This window comes from Macrotis lagotis, chromosome 1 (genome assembly GCF_037893015.1).
Source record: "Macrotis lagotis isolate mMagLag1 chromosome 1, bilby.v1.9.chrom.fasta, whole genome shotgun sequence".
NCBI classification, from domain to species: Eukaryota; Metazoa; Chordata; class Mammalia; order Peramelemorphia; family Peramelidae; genus Macrotis; species Macrotis lagotis.
Window position 1 is genome coordinate 288,626,025 of NC_133658.1, and position 12,567 is coordinate 288,638,591.

The window sequence follows — 12,567 nt, forward strand, 5'->3', positions numbered from 1 at the left end:
AAAAATTTGTTTTAAAAAAGTAGACCTCATCCAAAGAGTTTGGTTATTAAATTATCAAAAGAAAGTACCTCTTTATAAAATCTTCTTCCCTATAATGAAGTCTCATGGTAGGAACCTCAGGGACAGATTTTATTGATGTTCTGGTATCTTATCCTAAGATTCAGTGTATTGTGGTAGAAAGATTATGACACTGGAAGTTCGAAGGTCATTATCCTAATTCCACCTCCACTATAAACCTTAGACAAGTTGTGATAATTCGTTGGGCCTTATTTTGTGCCTTCATAAAGTGAAAGGGTTAGAATAGAATGGTTTTGTTTCCTAAAATTCTGTGGTTTTGGGGCAGCTAGGTGGCACAGTAAATAAAGCACCAGCCCTGGAGTCAGGAGTACCTACCTGAGTTCAAATCCGGTCTCAGACACTTAATAATTACCTAGCCGTGTGGCCTTGGGCAAGCCAGTTAACCCCATTTGCCTTGCAAAAACCTAAAAAAAAAAAAAATCTGTGGTTTTAAGTCTGTAAAAAGCAAAAATGTTAAACCACTGAACATTGTTGTAAATTATAACTTTATATATATATATATATGAATGAAGACGTGGTGTTGTTATTGAAAATATCTTTATAAAATAAAGTTAGAAAGTGTAACAACCTTATAACCAGAGATTCTAATGTTTCTAATTAATCCATTTTTCTTGTTTGCTGGTTAGCACCAGTCATGTTGACCTTAGTAGGTCTCATTTTCTTTTTTCTTTTTTTTTTTTCAAGGCAAATAGGTTTAAAGTAGCTTGCCCAAGGCCACACGGCTAGGTAATTATTAAGTGTCTGAGACCGGATTTGAACCCAGGTACTCCTGACTCCAGGGCCAGTGCTTTATCCACGGTGGCCACCTAGCCACCCTGGTCTCATTTTCTTTTATCTTTTTCTTGTCAGTTCATAAAATGTGGAATTCGGTTGTTGCCTCTTTATCATATGTACAGATTCACAAAGGTCATTATGCTTTGAAAATGCTTGTAGAAATTCAATTAGATTATTAATTAGGTAGTTATGGAGCACTTCAAGGATGAAAAGCATTTCTAAGTGTTTGTTTTTAATAATACTCTTAGAGAACAATTAAGTGAAGCCAGTTTTTGAAAAGATTCTACATTTCAAAGGAAATGAAGTTTATTAAGAGCAGCTGTTTTTGATGAGATATCAATGTGATAAGGAGTTAAAATACTGTGTTCTTTCCTTTCCAGTCTAAATTGCTACCATTTGTTTAGAAGCTGGGGTGAGTGCTTTGTCTGGGTCTAGTATTTCATTTTTGTGCAGTCTAACAAATAATCACTCACCTAGTCAGATTATCTATACAAGGCAATTTGCTTACACAATTGAGTGTATCTTAATGAGAGATTATTAACTATATTTTTGTTTGTTTAAATGAAACTGGGGGTCAGTGGGAAATCTGAGTTGGGAATGACAAGAACATCAAATTCCATATAACATTTTAAGGTTTACAAAGGTTAATTTATTATACTTGATTGCAACTGTCTTTGCAGTGCTTTTCTGAGTAATAGAAGTTGCTTTTTATATTTCAGAGTATTCTTTAAAAACTAAGGGAATAAAATAATAGTTTTCATTTTTAGGAAAAGAAATCATTTTAATATAAGATGCTTTTGCACATGAATGTTTACCACTGCCTTCCTTGGTTAAACATATAGATTGTCTTACATACATTTAAGAACCTGTAGACTAGAATCCTGAAATATCAATTCTGTATCTAGCACACCTGCAGTGACCAGAGAAGTTAATGAACATAGAAATGAAAGCATCTTCAGTGAGAGGTTTGTTCAAATTCTCTCTGGGTCATTTAACTTATGTTTCATGATGAAGGTAGGAATTTGGCACTGGAGTAAATAAGCAATGAAGGCTACATTATCGATAAACAGGTCCAAGATATTAGAGTTACTTCCACCTGAGAACACAGGCTTTTTATATCACTGTGACCCATCAGCCACATCAATTTTCACAGGGAGCTTCTGTTTTAATAGACCAGTAAGAGTGCTTTGGGGCTTTACTCAAGGGTAGAACTCATTTTACATGTACATTGTATTTGTAATTTTATACCCAAGGATGATTGACTGCTTCTAACTGGTCACCTCCATCTATTGACACAGGGATCTAGATGAAGTTGTTACTATTTATAGGTAAGGTTATTGGTAATATGAGTTACTACCAAAGAGAACTTTTAGTATAATGTTCTCTTGTATTGTTTAAAGAATAAAGACAGAGGCAAGTTGAACTGACTTCTGAGAAGAACTGTCATTAGATATTCTTTGCTACTAGGAGTGGCATAAATGATTTCTAACTCTAGTTTCAAAAATTCAGATGGATTGCAAATGCAAAAAATAAAACCTAAAATATTCTCCAAAAAATTAGCTTGATTTCTAATTATTGTGTCTTTAGTACAGGGAAATTGAAGTTAAATTCACAAAAGAGGAAAGTAAATTGAATTCTAGAAGCTCTAGGAAGCATCTTTTGTCTTCATGGAAATCTCAGTGGAGCCAAACCTGTCTGTGAATTCCTTGACTGACCTTTTTTTTAGACTTAACCTCACATCTTAAGTCAATCCTCTTGTGTGGGAAGTGAAATGCAAGGAAGAAATGGCTTTACTGAAAACAATTTTTATTTTAGAAGATAAAATCCAGCTGTGAATTGGATTGACTGAAATGGGATCACCCAATGCCCATTTCCATTCTTCTACTACAGGTTTGTCTGGGTTGGCTCCATTCAGTTTGGGTGGGTTTTTTTTTTTTAATTTATGGGAGGATTCTAAATTCCCTTTGGAACTGATTCTATTCTTTTCTTTGAGTGTAGACTCCCTATCCCCTTAACATATAGACTACTTTATAGTTCTCCTGATTGTCTCAAGGATCAGTTCTTTTAGCATTTCTGCCTTTCTCTGAACCTTTAGAAGTTCAACCTTTTTCCTTGGCTGGTTCTTTAACATCATTAGTTTTCCTGAAACATAGTCTATAATTACTAAAACCAAACTAATATGATGATTGAGATTTATGGAATGATCTCATTGTTCTTAGATCTACCTCTCAGTTCATTTTTATTACCACACATCTTTCTCTGAGGCTTATGGCTCTTCCCCACAGAGAAGGAGATGTACTTTAAATCTGTTCACTAACTCTTACCTCTAACATCACCTTGCTCTCTTAAGACTTAGAAATAAAGCCGAAGGACCTTATCAAGTCAAAATTAGATTACTATTGAAGACAATTAAGAAACTAATAATTTTTAATCAAATGAGTTAAATAGGATGATAAAGGTTGTGGGGTTTTTATTTTATTTATTTAAGGTAATGGGGTTAAGCCAAGATCACACAGATTCAAGTATAATTTCATGTAGGTCTCTTCCATCCTTGGAACAGACAAACTTCAGTCACATGAAATCCAATCATCAATCTCTGAATAGTTTTTGAAAGTGGGGTTGGTGGAGAAAGGGCAGTGAGGCAATGTGAAGAAAAGTGAGTATTCTGTTTATTTTGAGGGTATTAATAATATCTAAATTGGAAAGGGAATCTAATACTTTCCTGAAATGCACGAGGGTGGAATGCTGAGATAGCCATCTGAATGCCCATAGAAGTCACCATATACATTTGGAGAACATTATGTAGCCTAAATGTATTGTTTATAAGTTTCCCTTGAATTTACTGCTATTATAGTTCTCGTGGCTCCATGGGTGGGTGGGTTTACCTGCTTACAAGAACAAACAAAATAATTGTAACTCTAGAATAGTCAGTGAGCAAGGACAGTTTTGTTTAATTTCTTTTCAGCCAGTTCTTCCCTCACCAAGGAATCTCTGCCAGCAAACTGTAAACAGTGTAAATACTGAGGTAATTTGTCCAGTTTGGGAATTGTTATAATTTGTGATAAGCTATTTCCCTAAGCATCTGAATAATTAAAAAATCTCATTACATTGTGGATAGAGATGAGGCAGAATTAGGGTCATGAGAGAAGAAAGAGAGGGTATGTAAGAAAGAGAAGGTCTGTTTATACACCAAATATGATTGCCACAGACTAATAAAAGGTCAATTCCCTAAGTCCTCACAGTGGAAAACCAACCCCAGAGCTTCTCATCTAACTCTATTAGGTTGGGTATTGAGTCTGCTGAATCAATAAAGAATTCTTCAAATAAGTCCAGTACCCATATTTGACTAAGAAACAAGTAAATAAACCAAATGTGCATAGACTCATAGAAAGAAACAGTATGTTAGTCTATCCTCCTAATGAAATTATGCCCCAAACTTCTAAAGTGTGAGATTTTGTATCATAAGTCTATAGTGTGATTAAGATAGCAATTCATCCACATTAGATGTAAAGTGTGGTTTTGTGACCAGCAGAATGGAGGACATGACATTATCTCTGTTCCTTAGGACTTCTCAAATCAAAATAGAAATTATGTGCCAAAGATAGAGCTATTTTATCTGTCTCCACAATTTAGTATACCAAATTCCCAAATAAGGTTAAAACCTGATGGAGTAACAGCATAGAAGGCAAATATTCCCCAATCCCTAATGAACACTCCACTCAGCATCACCTTCCCTATTGCATACCATATTCCAGGCAACAGGATTGCACAAGAGACTTCAGCTTCACCTCTTAACTCTCCCTCCCTCCATCCAGTGCTTCAGAGATCCAAACTCCAAATAGTAGCAGTTTTCTTAGACTGTGATAGCTACATGATAGCCTTGCACCACTCTGAAACTCTGTTGGAGAGCAGAGAAATAGAGACCAGGCAAGCAGATGTCTGCAGTTTTAAAAGAACTCAACTCTCTACCCTATGTATATGGGATTCATACACATACTTCTCAATACCTTTGATATTCAAGTTTGCTTAAGCTTAACTTCATAACCCTGTGGCATCATTCTGTACTGCAACTGAGCTGCACCTAAGCTGGAAAATGAGGAAGGACCTATATGTATGAGACTGGGAGACTCTCCACTGAGCTGGAAAGAAAGTTCCCCAAGAAATTACTGGGGGCAGAGATCTAGAATGGTAGACCACAAATTGCCTAGTATAGGAGAAACTAATTTTGGGATCCCATCTGGAAGGTAACTGCCTTTAGAGGGGAGAGAGTCAGAAAGTGAGCAAAAGAGCAAAATAAGGAAAAAAACAAATAATCTTATCACAGAAGGAAGAAAAGTCAAAGACTTAGAGAATTAGCAGATGAATCAATAGGGAAAACAATTCCAGAAGAATATTGTCTCTGGATCTAGAAAGAGGCATCTTTGAATAAACACCACAAAACAAAGAAAAATTATTCAGTATTTAATGAGGCAGAGAACCTTGTGAATATTATAGAGTATGTGGAATCATAGCACACTATTCCTGAATAGTTTTTAAAAGAGTAAAAATTGTGATAGCAGAAATTATGGCTGCAAGGCAGAAATAATTGACAGAATAAAAAACTCAAATCCATAGTTGCAGTTCTCACCAAAGAAACACAAGAAGAGTAACTGATGGAAATGATTGACAATCTAAATGAAAGGGAACAGAAAGCAATGATTAAAAAAAATGTTCTCTATATAAACAAAATATGTTGATCTTGAAAATAGGCTGCATATAGACAACTTAAAGATTATAGATTTTCCCTGAAGAACATGACAATCTGAACATCATAATGTAAGAAATAATAAAAGAAAATTCACAGAAAAGAAAGTGTCATTTGAAAGAATCTGTAGATCACTTCTAGGAAAAGAAAAAAAAATAAATCCTGAGGCTACCAACTTTTAAGACCCATAGTGACTGATAAAACAATCCCATTGAGAAATAAAAAATTCTGTAAGTTACCAAGAAAAATACCTTCAAATATAAATGAAAGGGAATTATATAACGTAAGATTTCTTCACCCACCAGAAAACTCAGGAGGGAATGGAATAATGTGTTCTGAATGGACTAAACTATCCAATAAAATTGAAAAGACTGACAGATTGAATGAAAATGCAAAATCTCACAATTTGTTGTAGTGAAGGGATAGGAGAAAGATAAGATAATTTTTTGTTAACTGAGAGGAAAATTATAAAATGTAGGTGATTAAAAAAATCACAAACGTATTTTAGCTTCTAACAAACTGAGAACACTAAGGGGAAATACCCTTGAAAATGTAAATAGCCAAACTACTAGCAGATCATATAGAGATCTTAAATAATTCAGTCTCAGAAAAGGAAATAAAATCATCTACAAAAGACCTGCTCAAAAAAAGGGTGAGGTGAAACCATCAACAAGCATTATATGCAATGGGGATAAGCTAGGGGCATTCCCAGTAAGATCAGGGGTGAAACAAGGATACCCATTATGACCACAAATATTCAGTGTTGTGTTAGAAATGTTAGTTTTAGCAATAAGAGAAGAAAAAGAAATCAAAGGAATTAGAATCGGGAAGGAAGAAAAAAAACTCTCACTCTTTTTAGATGACATGATGGTATACCTAGAGAATCCTAAAATATCATCTAAAAATCTACTGGAAACATTTAGCAACTTTAGCAAAGTTGCAGGATAAATAAACCCTCATAAATCCTCAGCATTTCTATATATTACTAGCAAGATACAGCAGCAAGAGCTAGAAAGAGAAATCCCATTCAAAGTAACTTCAGACAATATAAAATACTTGGGAGTCTACTTGCCAAGGCAGATTCAAAAACTCTATGAAAACAACTACAAAACAGTCCTCACACAAATAAAATCAGATTTAAATAACTGGGCTAATATCAGCTGCTCATGGACAGGCCGAGCTAATATAATAAAAATGACAATTCTACCAAAATTAAACTACTTGTTTAGTGTCCTACCAATAAAATTCCAAAAAATTACTTTGAGTTAGAAAAAATTATAAGTAAATTCATATAGAGAAATAAGAAGTCAAGAATTTCCAGAGATTTAATGAAAAAAAATTGCAAAACAAGGTGGCTTAGCCCTGCCAGACCTAAAATTATATTATAAAGCATCAGTCATCAAAACTATTTGCTATTGGCTAAGAAATAGAGTGATGGATCAGTTGAAAAAGAGATAGAAGGAAATGATTATAGTAATCTACTGCTTGATAAACCCCAAGAGTCCAGCTTCTGGGATAAAAACTTTCTCTTCAATAAAAACTGTTGGGAAAATTGGAAGTTACTATGGCAGAACTTTGGATTAGACCAACATTTTATACTCTATACCAAGATAAGATCAAAATGGGTACAGGATTTAGACATAAAACACAATATTATAAGCCAACTAGGAGATCAAGGAATAGTTTACCTGTCAGATTTATGGAAAGGGGAGCATTTTATGACCAAGGAAGAGATGGTGAACATCATTGTTTTTTTAACAAACTAGATAATTTTGATTACATTAAATTAAAAAGCTTTTGCACAGACCAAACCACTGTAACCAAGATCAAAAGAAATGTAGTAAATTGGGAAACAGTTTTTACAACTAGTATTTCTGACAAAGGACTCATTTCTTAAATATATAGAGAACTGAGTCAAATTTACTAAAAAACAAGCCATTTCCCCAATTTGCAAATGGCCAAAGGATATGCAAAGGCAATATACAAATGAGGAATTCAGAGCAAACCATAGTCATATGAAAAATTGTTCCAAATCATTACTGATTAGAGAAATGCAAATTAAAGCATCTCTGGGATACCACTTCACACTTCTCAGACTGGCCAATATGACCAAAAAAGATCAATGCTGTAAGGGATGTGGGAAATCTGGAACTATAATGCATTGTTGGTAGAGCTGTGAACTCATCCAACCTTTCTGGAGAGCAATCTGGTATTGTGTCCAAAGGGCAATGAAAATGTGCCTACCCTTGATCCAGCAATACAAGATCTGTACTCTGAAGAGATGATGAAAATGTGTAAAAGCATCATCACCTGTACAAAAATATTCATAGCAGCCCAGTTTGTGGTGGCAAAGAATTGTAAATGAACCAGAAGAACATTGTATACCCTAACAGCAACATGGGGTGCATGATCAATCTTAATGGACTTGCTCAGTTCATCAGTGCAACAATTAAGGACAATTTGGGGGTATCAGCAATGGAGAATACCATCTGTATCCAAAGGGGGAATTGTGGATTTTGGACAAAGACCAAAGACTATTACCTTTAATCTTTTTAATAAGGTATCTTATTATGTAATTTTGCTATCTCTTATATTTTATTTTTTTCCTTAAGGATATGATTTCTCTCAACACATTCAATTTTGATTATTGTATAGCATGGAAACAATGTAAAGACTATCAGACTGCCTTTTGTGGGAGGTGGGGGAAGGGAAGTGAAATTGGGGGACAAATTGTAAAATTCAAAAAAACAATTTACAAAAAGAAAATAAACAACTAAAATAACTAAAGAATTAACCAGTACTCATTGCTGGGCTATCTCAGTGATAAAAAAAAATTAATTTGCATTTTTAATGCTATATTAATCAAATTATCAAAGAGAAACTATGGAACTTAACAAAATGATAGCATATTTCATTTGAAAAAAAAGAAAAGATAGAGAATAGCAAGGGAAATAATGAAAAGAGGAAGAGATGAGTAGGAATAGCATTTCAGACCCCTAACTGTATTATAAAGCAGTAGTCATCAAAATTGTCTGGTACTGCTTAAAACCAAGAAGTACATCAATGGAATGGACTAAATTAGACAAAATCAGAAACAATGAAACTCAATAGCTCATTGACCATAAATTAGAAAAAAAAATTACTTTGGAAAGAACTCCCATGTTTTATTAATACAAATAAGAGTCTGGGAAAACAAGAAACCAGTCTGGCAGAAATTAGACTTAGACCAATACTTCAGTATGTTCCACATTCTAAGTAGGTATGTAATCTTAATATTAGAGATCATAATATAAAAAAATTAGAAGAGAAGCAGATTATAAACCTTTTAGGGGATGTATTCTTTATCAAACTTGGGATAGTGACAATTATAATAAATAAAATAGATAAATTTGATTGAAAATTGGCAAAAATGATGTTACTCAATGTTGAGAAATTGTGGGAAAATGAGCACACATTTAGGGAACTATAAATTGGTACAACTTGTAATTATGCATATAAAGTAACTGAAACATCCATATTCTTTGACCTAGAGATTTCATTTCTGAGCTTATCCCCCAAGAAAGACTTTGATAAGAAGATTCTATTAACACCAAAATATTTATAGCAGCATTTTTTGTGATAGTAAATAATTCGAAACAAAGTAAATATCCAGTGATAGGGGAATGGTTAAATAAATTGCGATAATCAATTTCACTATAATATAATTTGTTTTCTTAAAAATCACTGTACTATGCAGAATAACAAAATTGAAAAGCACAGAACTTAACGGGAAAAATGGCATGATGAATACAGCACATTAAAAAATAAAAGATAGTAGCCTAATGAAATTGGTAACACAACTGTACACATGTTAAATTGTTAATACATAAATACTATATAATAACTAGTGATGGAATCTGGGTGAGTGGTGTGGGAGGATAGTAAAGGGTGAGGACTAGCCCTGCTCTATCCACAGTTCCTGTAGTAACAAAATATACTGTACATATGCTATTCTTGAAAAAGATCTGGTGTTTTCTTGTGGACATGGATATTGAAAAGTGTTAGAGCTTTTGAGTTATTGTGAAGAGATGAAAGGAGGTATGGGTGAAATCTGTTCGAAATTTGTAGCACCAGACAAGGAGAGGTGTGGCTTATATTCTCTAGTTGTCTACACATGCAGACAAAATTATGCATAAACAAACATGAAATTGGTTTATGCACAAATTACATCCTAATATGTCCATGATATTTGAACAAATTCATGTTACAGCAATATCAACTGTACATAAATATAGTGAAATTTACAGTGCTATAAGAAATGATGAATGTGAATAATAATACATGGAAAGATGTATATACACTGATATAGAGTCAAGTAAGCAAAAACCAAGAAAACAATTTATACAGTGACAAAAGCAAAAAAAAAAATCACATGTGCAAGAAAATCAAAAGTGGATATTTCAAAGTCATAGAGAACAATCATGACTTAAAAGAAGAGATTTGAGGAGAGTCTCAATCCATCCCTTTGTTGAAGTGGGAGATCCTCAGATGTTCAACCTTGAACCTCTTTTTGGACTTTTCCGATATATTGATTGGGTATGATAGCAAAATTTTTTAAAAGATATAAAAACAATATTTAAAATATGAAAAGCAGGCTAGAATGATAAGTTATTTCTTTATTGTACCAAAAAGACCTAAAATTTGTTTCCTAAATAAATGGAACATCTTGTACTGATTGGTACAAACACTGATTGGTTATAATTGGCTTAAGTTAGTTTGATCACTTTGTGAACCTTGTGTAGCCATTTATGAGGGGGGGAAATATAGCTTGTATATACGCCTCAAATCTTAGCCAATGTGGACTCATGTGAACTTTTAATAACATCTTTAAGCATATATGTTCATGTCTTATCTAGTTCAGTTAGCCTATTTCAAAGCTTTCAAAGGATTTATAAATTAATTAGTTAATATAGTTACGTTCTATTTTTTATTCTTTGAAAGTACAAGTTCATTTATCCAAAACAACTTTAATTATGTGACTATTTGGTTTGTTAATTGATTAGCTATTATCCACTTATCAAGTATTTTAAGAAAGTAACTGAGTTAAAGGTTGAAATAAACTGGTTTATGTCAACATTAAAATTTGAATCTTCAATTTTTGATGATTTATTGATTAGAGTGATATATTTTAGAAGAGAATGAAAAATTAAAATCCTGGACCTTCAACCTCCATTACCTTATTTTTTAAAAATAAACCTCTTTATTTATGAAATTGTATAACATTTGATTTGCAGAAGAGAAAATCCTTAAGCAAATTCAGTTATCTACATATAAACTAGCTTAAAACCTCTTCAGCATTCAAACTGACCTATAAAAATTAAAATACCATACTTTTGTATAATGTATTTGTAAAACCACTTTATTATCTATTATCTCATTTTAACTTTTCTAAACTTTTCAAAGTAGATAGAACAGTTAAGTTGCTTATATTTCTGTACATTATTTTATTTTATCTATCTGCAAGCATGTTTTTCTTTAGGGTTTATAGGATAGAGGCTAATTTCAGACTTAGATCTCTGATTCCAGCAAGTATTACTATATAAAGTAGTGGGAAGAAATCAATCTACAGGCTTATAGTCAATTTACATTCCTTGCAAAGAACAGATAATCATGTTATGACTCATAATTGTAGACTTTGGCCTTGCCTCTCAGTACCCTTACCAATTATTTTTACATTGTTCTCTGGAGGAGCTTCCTACCTTTGTTCTATGCCCCTGACATAACTTCCATATCTATCTCTTAGGGTTCTAATTCCTTCCTGTGTAGAATCATTTGTTATCTGCTAAACTTTGTGTTAATATTATTACTTGAATTTGAGGTGTATTTTTTCTATCTCTTTCTGGTACCTTGCAATAAATGTTTGTTGAATGAATAAGCCTGTTTTTTACTTCCAAAAAAATTTACGGCAGCTCACAGATAAATGCAGTATGTGAGAGATAACACTGAAAAATAGAGGCTATCTAAAGGAAACTATAAGGTAGCAGTTTCTGAGAACCTAGCACATGGTCAATGAAACTGTCTTTGAGTTTTCTGGCACGTGAGGAGTTACTGCATTGGGTTATTACATTCTTTTTGTTTTCAAACAAAAAAAAATTTGCAACTTCATCTGCAGAGATTTTTTTTTCCCCCTCTAAAACTAGACTTATGCATGAATTTATTGTGTGGTTCCTTTCATTTATTTGTTATATTTGGTTATCATAAAGATGATGAATATGTTCTTGGGACTTAATGGCAAATGATACAGCCTTCTTTAGTTTTTCTTTAGATCAGTAATTAATCCAATTATAATGCTACACAATTTACCTAATATTCTTTATATGTTTTCTTGAGTTAATGACCTGGCTAATTTAAGGAATTTAAATATGTTTTTATAATTATAGATTCATAGCTGCATAGCTGTAAAGAACCTCTAAAACTCTATCATTTACAGACAAGGAAACTAAAGCCCAAGAGATTAAAGGATTTAGCCAAGGCTATATGTAGGTAATTATCATCTATAGTTGCTTAGGTCTTCTGGTTCTCATCTGGTTCTGTTCAAATTTCAAATTTCAATTCAAAATTCCAAAAATATTGAGAAATTTTATTCATTGTTAACTTTAAAATTCTTATTCTACAGACCTTTACAACTAGCCCTGATAAAAATCAGATGTTTAAGGGTAGATTTGTTGTTGTTGTTGTTGTTGATTTGTCCAACTCTATATGACCCCATGGGTCGTGTAAATGGCACATCTCTATTGACCATGGGGTTTTTCTTAGCAAAGATACTGAATTGATTTGCCATTTTCTTTAACAAAAGTTGGGCCACCAATGGCCTATCAGACACCAAGATGTCTGAACTTAGAACAGTGTTTGAATCTTTGAGAGATGTGTTTGTCATTTTAACTTTCATACAGATTTGTTCTTCCACACCCCCTTTCCAATTTTAGTAGAAT

The 12,567-nt window shown here is 33.0% G+C and overlaps 1 protein-coding gene across 2 annotated transcripts in view; it reads left to right on the forward strand.

Annotated features, from left to right (window-relative positions):
* Positions 1–12,567, forward strand: part of MED27 (mediator complex subunit 27) — a 271,270-nt gene that overhangs the window by 179,112 nt on the left and 79,591 nt on the right. The gene's annotated exons all lie outside the window — the stretch shown is intronic.